The sequence below is a fragment of the Macrobrachium nipponense genome, chromosome 39 (assembly GCF_015104395.2).
Source record: "Macrobrachium nipponense isolate FS-2020 chromosome 39, ASM1510439v2, whole genome shotgun sequence".
Classification (NCBI taxonomy): Eukaryota; Metazoa; Arthropoda; class Malacostraca; order Decapoda; family Palaemonidae; genus Macrobrachium; species Macrobrachium nipponense.
In genome coordinates, this window is record NC_061099.1 from 54,402,963 (window position 1) to 54,415,136 (window position 12,174).

Genomic DNA, 12,174 nt, shown 5'->3' on the forward strand with positions numbered 1-12,174 from the left:
ATTCATATGTACGCATTAAGCTACAAATGTCTTTTAATATCTAATTCGCTCTACCTCGGATTATTAATATATTTTCATATATGTTAACCGAAGGGGATTTTTTAGTTGATAATAATTTCGTCGGCTTCCTGGCACGAACCTAGGAATTAAGAAATCAGGACGTACAGTGAAGCGCCTCTAACCACACAGCTATGACGTCCTGATTTCTTAGTTCTTAGGTTCGCGGCCGGGAGCCGACGAAATTATTATCAACTAAAAAATTCCCCTTTTTCGGTTAACATATATGAAAATATATTAATTCCGAGGTAGAGCGAATTAGATAATTATGGACATTTGTAGCTTAATGCGTGGCTAAGTATAAATATATATATATATATATATATATATATATATATATATATATATATTATATATGTATGTATGTATGTATGTATGTATATATCCACTGCATTACGATCAATATAGGTTATGGGCCTAGGAACCTCACTCCTGAATACTTGCTAAGAAACCAAAAGGCTGAAACCATTTGGAGGAGGTCGAACTGGATGGTGTTATCTTTCTGGCTCTTGGCAAGACTTGGAATGAGGTTGCTTGCCCACTACCCTTTTTATCAAGCTACGCATATACCGGCCATGTGTGTGTGTGTGTGTATAGCATATATAATTTGTGTGTGTTGTGAGAGAGAGAGAGATGTTCTGAGTAGAAATAAAGTACCTGCCAGTAAATAACTGATCACGTAACATGCGTTCCATGCATCCTTCATGATGATTAACTACATGAAACTTAAAGATTTTGAGTATAGGATTCCTAGATTTCGTTTTAGCTTCCCTTTGGATATCCCATGCTTTCAGAACGCTACGTTTTGTCCGAAAGAATTCCTGCATTTCCTGAGGTGGCAGTATTATTGTCATATGCTTAATTAAATTCTTTTGTTCGTCCATTGGTGGAATATTGCTCTCTAGTGTAGCTGTTTGCTGCATCGCCTGTTTCTTATCTCCCAGACAAGGTATCATGAGATTAAAAGTATATCTTAATTTAATCAGACCACTGAGCTTATAAACAGCTCTCCTTGGGCAGACCCGAAGGATTAGATTTTTACTTACGTGGCTAGGAACCAACTGGTTACCTAGCAACGGGACCTACAGCTTCTTGTGAGAACCGAATCACATTATTTCGAGATATCAATTTCTAATCACCAGAAATAAATTACTCTGATTCCACGTTGGCAGAGCATAAAGTCGTTGATGTCCTCTTTCCCTACTATGCACAGTGGGCCAGGTGGACAAAAACCAAAAAAATTATTGTTTAGTTTCATCAAAATAATATTAAAAACGTAAATTAGAATAGTTTTTAGAAAAGAGAACTGTATAATATTTTATTATTTAAGGAGTAGGGGTTAGACTGGAGCTATGGTTTTTAGACGCAATCGGCAAAGTATATTCTCTCCCAGTATGCTAGTGATTAGTCTACATCAGAATTGTGTGCATGTAGCATCTGTGATATTGGGTCTGTTTCATTAGTTTATAAGAGAGTTTCAACAAGTTTACTACTTGTTATTTCTGTAACTAAACATTTCAAATATTGTGCATAACATGCAATTAATCCATGTTATCTAGATATATACAAAAGTACTTAAAATATTTATTTAACAAAAACAAGTATGCGGTAATTTTTTCGCTTGCATTTGCTTCGTATCTCTTATGGATTTTATTATGCTAGAACTTGTGTAGAAAGTGAAAATATTTGTTTTCTTTGCACCAATTTGCACTTCGAGGTTTTGTGGGCAATTACTAACTGAAGCACTACATCCCCTATCATGGCGCCATTCAACCGGGGAGTCTGAGTAACCAAACGGCATTAGGTGTGACCAGAGCTGCCAACGAGTAGGTACTTCATCTTAATACTACATGGTGTTTTCAAACGGTTTGTGGCAAATCCCAGCCTAAAAAGTTGGAGGGGGTTGGGTTGCTAGTATTTTTGGATTTTAAGGTTGTTCAAAGGATCAGTTTGGTTTAGGGCAGGAAAATATCTAGAACCTGTAAATTAGGAAAGTCACGGAGCCATTGCATAAGAAAATCATTACTGTTTATACTATACTAATTTGCAACAGATCATCAGAGGGTCGATGGCAAAGCGCTTAAAAGCTAACCCTGTGATTCTGAGATCGATCCCTGGTTCCATTGAAGATTTAGAGAAGTGTTTTTCTGGTGCTGGAAATTCACTTCTCGTTACTCATCCGTAAATGAAATTCTCAAATGAAACTTGAAGTGAGACTATAAGAATGCTACATCTAAAGATGGGAATACTGCTCGCAGGTTTTTCAAGAATGTAGAAATTGCATTCGAAATCACTGGCCTTGATCAATCCTTTGTTATAAACTTTATTTGATTTTACCAACAATGTCATCTGGTCTTGAAATCGATGCAGATAAATTTGAAAGGTTGGTACTACATGCCCCAAAGGCTTGCATCGGTTGTTAAATCATGGTGCTTCAGTGATATACAACTGCAATCTACCAATTGGCATATTATCTTAGGAGGCACAAGAAGCAAAGGATAAAGAATTCAAGAAGTTTAGGGAATCTTTCACAACGAAAACATCACGAATAAAGACAAAGGAAGATTTAATGATAAGATTACTTTGTTCATCTGATCCCTTGTAAGTTCTTTAAAGTTCTTCAAGAAAAGTAGACAGACCTGTAAAAACTGAACTGCCTGAAGAAAGCAAAAATTTTATCGTCCAAAATACCCTTTGATTTGTATCCGGCAGTCTTAATATGAGTTAAGTTCCTTGGTATTTAAGATTTTTGTAATGGATTAAATGCTTTTATTCCTATATTCATATTACTCTAGTATAATAGTATAACCAAAATATTATTCTTTACGTTCATTAAATAAATTACATTGTAAAATCTTCAAAGACAGCATTTGATAGAAATAATCTTTATTTTTTTTTATAATTTTATTCTCATCTTTTCTGCATTGAATAAAGGTATCAAATATAAAGGTTACATAGTTCTAACTATATTTGACCAAATACACAAAAAATGGGTAAACGTATCACTCATATAATTGAATATGCCTGTAAATACAATACTCTAAACGTTTACAATAGAAAAAGATAATTAATACTGGGATGTGAAAGCCAAAAATAATTTTGGTCCAAAAAATTACTGTTCTGGCCACTGTGCTATGGAATGATTTGTGGTCCAGACCATCGCCAGAAGATTTTCTCTCTAGTAGTTTCAAGTGCATTCCGCCAGCTGAGACTTTCAAAGGACGTCAGCATCATTAACCTTCTAAAGCGCTGGGCCGTCTCTGAGGTCTGTTTTTCGCTGTAGGGTTTATTGGGTACAGACAGAACTCTCTTCGGGTAGCGTTCTGGATGTTTAGCCTTCTAAATTTCGGAGGGGCTGCTGTAGTCCTGATTTGGAAAGTCATGCTCTTATAACAGCCTGAAGTCATGTGCTTATATATGTTTATGCACACATTGAATTGTTTACTTACTTATTCGCTTATTCAGGCAGTTTTTACCTATACGCGTATATAATTTTACCGTCCTCCTTTGTTTCAACTTTGTTTTTCATGCATGAAGTGTTAGTAACAGACAACAACAACAACAAAAAATCCTCATAAAGGAGAAAAGTAACAAAGCTACACATTTCTGAAAGCACAGGAAGAAGAGAAAGCTACAAAATCCTACAGTGATTCCATGGAAATTTCTCCTGATGATCAGCTGTTCGAACATAGACTGGCAAAGAAATAAAAGAAGGCTCCCTGAAACATTGCCTGAGGGTTTTTTAAGGATGGAGATAAGTGGAGGGGGGCGGGGGGGAAGGGTGGTAGAGAGACCAGGGAACGAGTGAGATACCTTCCACAAATCTCCTGAGAGGAGACATAACTCACGTGCTCTGGGTTCAAGGTCATTTCTTTTGTGTACTTCTTTCTAACATATTTTTTCCCCTATTTCGCCTCTCTTTGTTTTTCTCCGTTTTTTATAATGTTCTCCGGGTTTTCCCTGTTTTTGCTGAATTATAAAAAAAAAGAAGGGTACCTGGCATGATGTACTATTCTTTTTAAAGAGCGTTAGGAGAAAATGCCGATCGTCATATGTTTGTGTAGGATAAAATATCTACGGCTAAGAATCGATGCGATATATCAGCTTATTCGTTAGCATGCGTATCTTTAGGTTTCTCCCAACCTTTTTATGTTTATATTCCATAGGCAATCAGAAAAAACTGAACGTATACACATCTGGAAGATACTCGTACTGTCTTAGAAATTTTATATACCAGTAATTCGTCAATTGAATCAACCACGAATGTAGAAATGCACCAGTATAGTAGAAGTCTCCAGAGTAATGATAATGATAATTATCAAGGTGGGGGGAGGGGGTGGTGGTATGGCGGGACGATACTGTATTGAATGAGTCTTAAAATTCGTCTATTTTGAAGTAACAGAATGATGACGTTGATTACAGACTTTCCCGGAACAGGAACTCTTCACGTTTAAACGTAGGCCTTTGCACACAACAGTCCTTCGAAAACGATCATAAATTAATGAATAGAAATACTCTGTCACTAGAAACTTCTCCCTGGATACCGAGTCAATAGCAACATACAAACAGCGTTGTCCTTTCAAAGAAAAAATGAACGTCGGAGCGACAGGAAATTCGGCATCCTATTTTGTCCCCAATTTTCGCATGAGCGGTAATGGGTCGCCGGTAATTGGCCTCATGCGGTTATAGAGTCAAGAAAAAGCCTATAATCATATTCTCATTAACAGTGTCAAAAATAACCTGGAATCTTACCCCTGGTGACATTGCCTTGCCTTTGCCCGAGTGTGTTTGTGTGTATGTGTGAGTGTGTGTGTTTGTGCATGCTTGGTTGTAGTCAGTGATTGTTAAATCATTTTCATATTTGTTTGTATTTTTTATCATTTACTTATTATCTATTCGTTTATTCATTTGAATCGGTCACAAACATTGTTCCAACCATAAGTCTTATTGACTTCTTTATCATTTTTAATCTGTTTTTTTGTCTATTCATTTATTTCAGGACCTGTTTGTATTTTCTTCTTACCATCTACATAACTTTTTCCTTTCCTATTACTTCTGTAGTGTCTTATTTTCGTTATTAAATTATTTATGCCCTGGATTATCCCTCAGATTTGCACCTTTTTTCAAAAGTAAAGAATGAATCGCTTTTCTGCGTTAGTCATTTTTTTCAAGTGCCTCTTATTTCGTGTTTTAATTTTCGCCAGTTTGTTCATTTCTCTTTCTTTCATGGTTACTATTATTATTATTTAAGTAGGAGACCCTCTTTTAAGCATATAGTATTGAAAGTGATGGCTGCACCAACTGCATTCAGTATCTGTAATGTTCTCTGTCCTGATAATTGTTTTTTCAAGGCTACTGCGTCCTTCCAGTAGCTCGCCGATGTTCTTCTTTTTTTTTAATTCTTGGAGAGGAAATCGCTTGCAAACTTGGGAAGTTCCATTCTGGGCGAATGCACAACATCAGTTACAGAGTCATGACCAGGGTAACCGCAATCTGGAGTTATTATTATTACCTGGTTTATCTTCAGACGGACTGAGTGCTAAACTATCCAGTGGTTCTCAACCAGAGGGGAATTCCCTCTTAGGGGGGCAATTGTGACCACAGATTGGCAGGCTCAAACTGTCTCTAGGAACACACAAAACGCAGGGGGCATCGGTCCGTAATACTGAGAGGTCGCGCTGGGCTTTCTCTCCTTGTGTGTTTGTGTTAGTATTTGCAGACAATTTTGGAAGGGGAGGGGAGCGTGGAATGACATTCTGAACATGGTGAATGGGTGCATGAGCCAAAAAAAGGTTGAGAGGCCTTCATCCAGACCTTGTAGGCCTGGGACTACCATATGTGTGTCACTGCAGTATCAAATCAAACTTTCTCTTACCGCTTAGATTGAACTGAAATGCTTTTCTTATTACTGCACTGATCTTCGTAGCAAAATTTATGAAAATATTCGATCAGACGCCGATTCACAAAGAAACAAAATTACATTTCTTGCTCATGTTTCTTTTAGTAAAACTTACGCCTCACTAAAAGTCACTAAAAAGGGAAGGCATTACGACTTATTCATTTTTCATTAGGTCATATTTCCTTCGGTGTCATAGACTGGGGAATGAGAAATTTAGTTAGCTTTATTTTCCCTGACATTTATGATTCAACAGGTTTCCATTAAGGTGGTTTGCAACAATTGACTTTTTCTGGCACAAAGTGAAATAAAAGGAATGGAGCCACCGAAATTCCCCACTGCAAAGGGGAGGTATTGAAAGCCGGCCACTACCGTAACATGCTTTTAGGCGCCCTATCGTTGTACTTGACTTGATGCTGAAATTACCAACTCCATTTTTATCCACGTTTTCATTTTTGCTGGTATAGAGACCTCTCTGCATAGATAATTAGGAATAAACCCAGTTATAGCAGTTTTCATACCTTAATATAAAATTGCTTCTCTCAGAATCCCTCAAAATTTTGGTTCCAGGTTCGAAAGTAAAGAAGTAATGCTTCGATTCCTTCGTGAGATGCGTCATAGGCACGAGAACATTATATTTCTCTCTCTCTCTCTCTCTCTCTCTCTCTCTCTCTCTCTCTGTCGTGTTCTTAATTAGGTTGACATCCAATAGCTCTCCTAAACAAATGTATTGTAAAAGTCTACCCATCATGATAAGAACTTTCACTCGGTCAACTGAAAGGAACGAGGAGTCTAGTATTTCATTGTTTCTGTGACTGATGCCGATGTCGGGGATTCATTCACTCAGTGAAGCAGTTAATTAATTTTGGAAACGCTCATTGGTGAAAGGTATATTTGTCAAGTCATCTTTCCAGAAAACAATGTGAAATGTAAATTGAATTAGTATACTTTCCCGGTTGTGAAATGAGTTGAGAAATATATATATATATATATATATATATATATATATATATATATATATATATATATATATATATATATATAGATATACGTATAAAGTAATAATATATATAATACGTTATATATATGTAGTATTCTATATTATATTATATATATTATATATATTATATTATATATAATATATATATATATATACACGTATTATATATATGTACATATTTTTTTCTCTTGAAATTAATACACATATGAAAGTCTACATGCATGAACACAGTTACATATGCGTAGGGACTATATGCATTCAGGCCAGTGCATACATATACAGCGCCTGAGTGGCGTGATCGGTATGGTCTTGGCCTGCCACCTCGGACATTCCACTGAGGTGTGAGAGATATGTATTTCTGGTGATAGAAGTTCACTCTCGACGTGGTTCGGAGGTCACGTAAAGCCGTTGGTCCCATGCAACGTTAAAAACGCCATACAAACAAACAGATATATATACTTGGCCATGAATGTAATTTGATTCTTACTCTTTTTATTCATTATTATTTCGGCGTCAGTTATGTATACGAGTTCGTGTTCGTACGTCATCAATCGGAAGTCGGTAGCTAAAAATTAATCCTGAAATGGAATTCCACCGGCTTTCGTGACAGTACACTAAGCAAAACCTTACAACGGTCCTTGTTAGTCAAGAATTAAAGTCCTTATTTGACTCCAGAACATTTATAATGCTCTTCTAACATTTCTCTACTTTTTCTTTTCTCAGGAGTCTTTGTTGTACGGTACTATATCATGTAACTCTTAAAGTGCAACAAATCGATAAGTGAAGAAATAAATATTACCAGAGACAATTGAGTGCTAAAGGGCATCAGATACATTTGTTACAAGTGAAATCCATTGGAAAATCGTAGCTATTTTGTAGATTGCTGTAAATTTTATGTAGTCATAATTTTATAGCAGATTGTTTCGGAATGTCGATTTTATCGAAGAAAAAGGTTTGGGAATATTGACTCTTCATTTGATGCAGAATTGTAGAGTTGTTTGAAAAGATGAATATTTTTTCGCAGAGGTTAGATGTCACAGATTGTTGAATCGCTTTCTTGAGGGTTTGGAATAAACTAAAATGATAAAATATTTAAAACGCTTAAGTGACGGAAAGTTCACGTTTCAAAGGCTGATCAGGGTTCTGATTATGACGGGACTAAATATTCTGGAGTATGGACATTCGGTAAACATTTGAAAAGCATTGTAGACAGCAAGCGATGTTGTAGAGTACTCTAGTAATATTGTAGAATGATGAAAATAGTGAACTGGAATAGTTGCAATGTGACCGAATCTGAAATTAGGAAGTAAAAAAATGAAAAAATAAAAAAATTTGTCCATTACTGAAGGACAGGAAACGCAGAAAGTCAATGAAAATGATGTAAAAGGTTTCAAATGCCAAAGCGCTTTCAGCATTGAAGGTTCGAGTTATTGCTTGGAAATTTGATAAACATACAAAAAGCAGATCAATATTTTTCTAGTCAGAAGACGCCTCTGCTTTCTTATAATAATTAGCCCAGAATTCGGAAAATGCTGAAAAACCTTGTTTTTTTTAATAGTATAATTTAGCAGAAAACAAATAAAAAACAAACACGCTTTTAATTAGAAAATATATTTAAGTCAACTGATTTATTCCGAAAGAACACGCACATGTATTTCGCGTGTTTTTATGTTAATGTCTGTTAAATACAAAGACAATTATTATTAGTTTTATTTTTTATAGATAATTTGGATGAATTACATTTTCTTTGACAACGATGTCTAGTACAGAGCCAGAGCTTCGTAATATATATTTTATTGATAATAATTGTACGAATAACGGTCAACTCCATTGCTTTGCTACTCTAATTTGATACTCTGTTTTATACTCAGTCGTTGGTAAAATAGTTGAATCCCAAAAAGATTAAACCCTAGATTATAATGATATTGAAACAACAGTCACCACAATAGCTCAGATTGATCATTTTCGTTCATTTGTTCGTCAGACCCTCCGTTCTTACTATAGTAGATTCACATCAACCGTGCATCTGATGTCTAGGCCAGTCCCTTATGACGCTCCTGATTGGCTGTTGATAAGCCAATCACAGGGCTAGAAACTCTGTCTTTTTCAATAGTTCACATAGGCAGGATGTATGTTTCACCTCTCCTGGGGGTTACTTTTGAGAGACGTATCCCTCAGGAGAGGTGGAACATACATCCTGCGTATGTGAACACTCTCGAGAGACTGAGGGTTTCCAGCCTTGTGATTGGCTTATCAACAGCCAATCAGGAGCGTTGTAAGGGACTAGGCTAGACGTCAGACGCACGGTTGATGTGAATCCACTATAGTAACGATGACGGATATCTCTCTCAGTGTACAATGTCAGTGTTCAGTCAGGATATATAGTTGAGAAGATGCAACAAGACATAACATCTGTCTAGCCGACAGAACACACCTTTTCAAAATGGACTTTTTGTAATTTTGTAGATGATCTTTCTATCGTATAATTTTTATCATCAAATATGAAATACTTCTCTAAATCTCATCGGATCTATATGTCAGAATCCCTCTTAGCTACAAATTTGATTTGATGAATAACTTACGAGAGAAAATGATTGCTGTAATTCAAGCCAGAAAGGTCAGATTTGTATGTCATTTGTTTAAAACATTTATTTTAATTCACCACCTGTAAACGCGTTTGATATCCATGGCAGGTTTGGTAACGGAAACACCCAGAAATCATTTTTTTTTCTCTTTCAATATTTTTGCGACCTTTTTCTTTTCATTTTCGGTTGATGTGGTTTTGCCTGATTCATTATGCTTTTCGTTTATCTCCGCTTCTTTTTCAATGTTTTCACTTTTTACTAACTTAGTATTTTCCACCAATTTATTTAGATATTGTTAAGGAATGTTTCCATATCTTTTTTCCCTTTTCTCCTTGTTTATTGTTTAGTTTTCCGTCTACTTTAAAAAGCTTTTTAATTCTTCCATTTGTATTACACAAGATATTAAAATATATAAATAAACATAGACATTAAATTATGTGAAGTTCATAACTTAGGGACAACTTACAACGTAGCGGAAACAGTTCAATGTCATTGCAATAGAGTCGCAGTTTGCTTCCCTTCTTCTCGTAAGCGAAATCAAACGATATTGTCTCTGATTAATAATAACAGGGCCAGAGGACAGCCAAGAGAGAGTTATGTCTTTTCTCTTATTTATTTATTTTTTTATTTTGTTTTGTGTGCCCGCTTCCGTTTTTGATCACATAAAACAAGTTTGGATTGAAAGCTAACTATTCAACCAACAACTTACTTTATATCCTGAAAGGAATATACTGAATTTTTCATAATCATCTGTCTCTCTTGTGTTTTTTCGTGAAATGTACAGCATTTTGACAGAGTAACCTATAAGAAACTCTTCTTGGAGCTTCATAAAAGGAGTTAGCAAAGGTAATGTAATGCACTGCATTGGTAGTTCAAATAGTCAACAGACAATTCCAGCCCCTGCAATGGACATCACTGTGGCTGCATATTCTCATTCAATCACTTAATTGCACCAAACATGAAATTGTACTGACTTATCATCGGAGGTATTGTCAACGTAATAACAATAAACCTCTGTAGCGCCGATGATATAGTTCTAAATTCTGCGTCAGTGCAGTGTCTCTAGCAATTGATCTATGTCCTCTACTGCTGAGTAAACGATTTGACATAATTTACAATGAAAAACGTAATTTACATTGAAATCAACACCCAACGCGTACCATTGCTCCCTAGATCGCTTCAACAATTTGAATAGCCATAAATTCCTCTCTGAATCATCGTTTGGAATTTTACATCGATTTTCGTATCTGGGGCGCTTTCCAAGGATTTAACGGCTGACATTTGGCGCAGACGACTTAATGTCTTAATCTTTGTCCGATTAGGAGCATGATTGCAGTGAGACATGCTTTACGTCACTGGAAAACCAAAATGCTGGCGTCCCGTTTGTAATGCTATAATGGTAATGGACGCACCAGAGACCATGCGCATTTTACTGTTGCTCACGAGCACACTCGAATAGATGTGTAACCAACACACTTCACCGACAATCCGTTTCAGAGGTGTCCTGTAAAATATGTTGATAATTTCATTATTATCAGGTGAACTATGTCTAGTCTGATCATCATACCAGGAAACAGCAGCAGCAATCTGCTAGTTCAAAACATCTTGAACATTGGGCGAGAAGATTAAAAGCTCTCAGGTATCCTTCTTGCGTGTGCGTTGCGTGCATGCGCTAGTGAGTTTTTCTGATCAAAGTTTGTCCGACTTCTGTATGTACTTATGTGGAAATTCTAACCGCACTTTGCGGTCAACGGGACTCAGATCTATTAAAATTGGAGCCATACCGCCTTGCAAAAGGAAAAAATATAAAAATAATAGTGGACACACACACACACACACACACACACACACACACACACACACACACACACATATATATATACTATATATATATATATTATATATATATATATATTTATATATACATATTATATATGATTATATTATGATACGTATATGTCTGTAGATATATTTATAAAATAGTGGATGCCAAAAACCTAAAAAAAATAAATAAATAAATAAATAATAATCATGAATGTGCTTCTGATCGTATGAATATGTTTGTAGTTCTGTTTTGCTAGCATAATTCTGCATATATATATATTATATATATATATATTATATATATATATATATATATATATATATATATATATATATATATATAGCGCGGGAAGGAGGCGATTCTTGTAGTACCTACATTTGAAATGTGTTTAAGGCTGGCAACTTCATCCCTGAGAGATTACTGAGAGACCAGAAGGATGTTCCCGAGTCCACCTTCTCCAAAGTGGGAATGGTAGTCGTTAAAATAAAAAAAAGAAAAAAAGATAGATAAATGTCATTTTTATTTACCATCTGTTTGACAGTCGTTGATATCGGAATCATGACCAAGATGATAGAGCAACAGATACTTCTAATTTTGGGAATAGCTTTTAACATCTGATAATCCTTCAATACTTACTCAAAACGCTATAGGAAAAAGACCCCCCCCCCCCCTTCCTTCGCTAAGGTCATGTATGAATATTTTATCAAAAAAGTATTGACACGAGAGAGATTGAAAGGGACGCATTATGACGATTACGGGTGAAATTGTATGTAATAAAATAATGAGGCTGAAGAACAGGTGGTATTAAAAG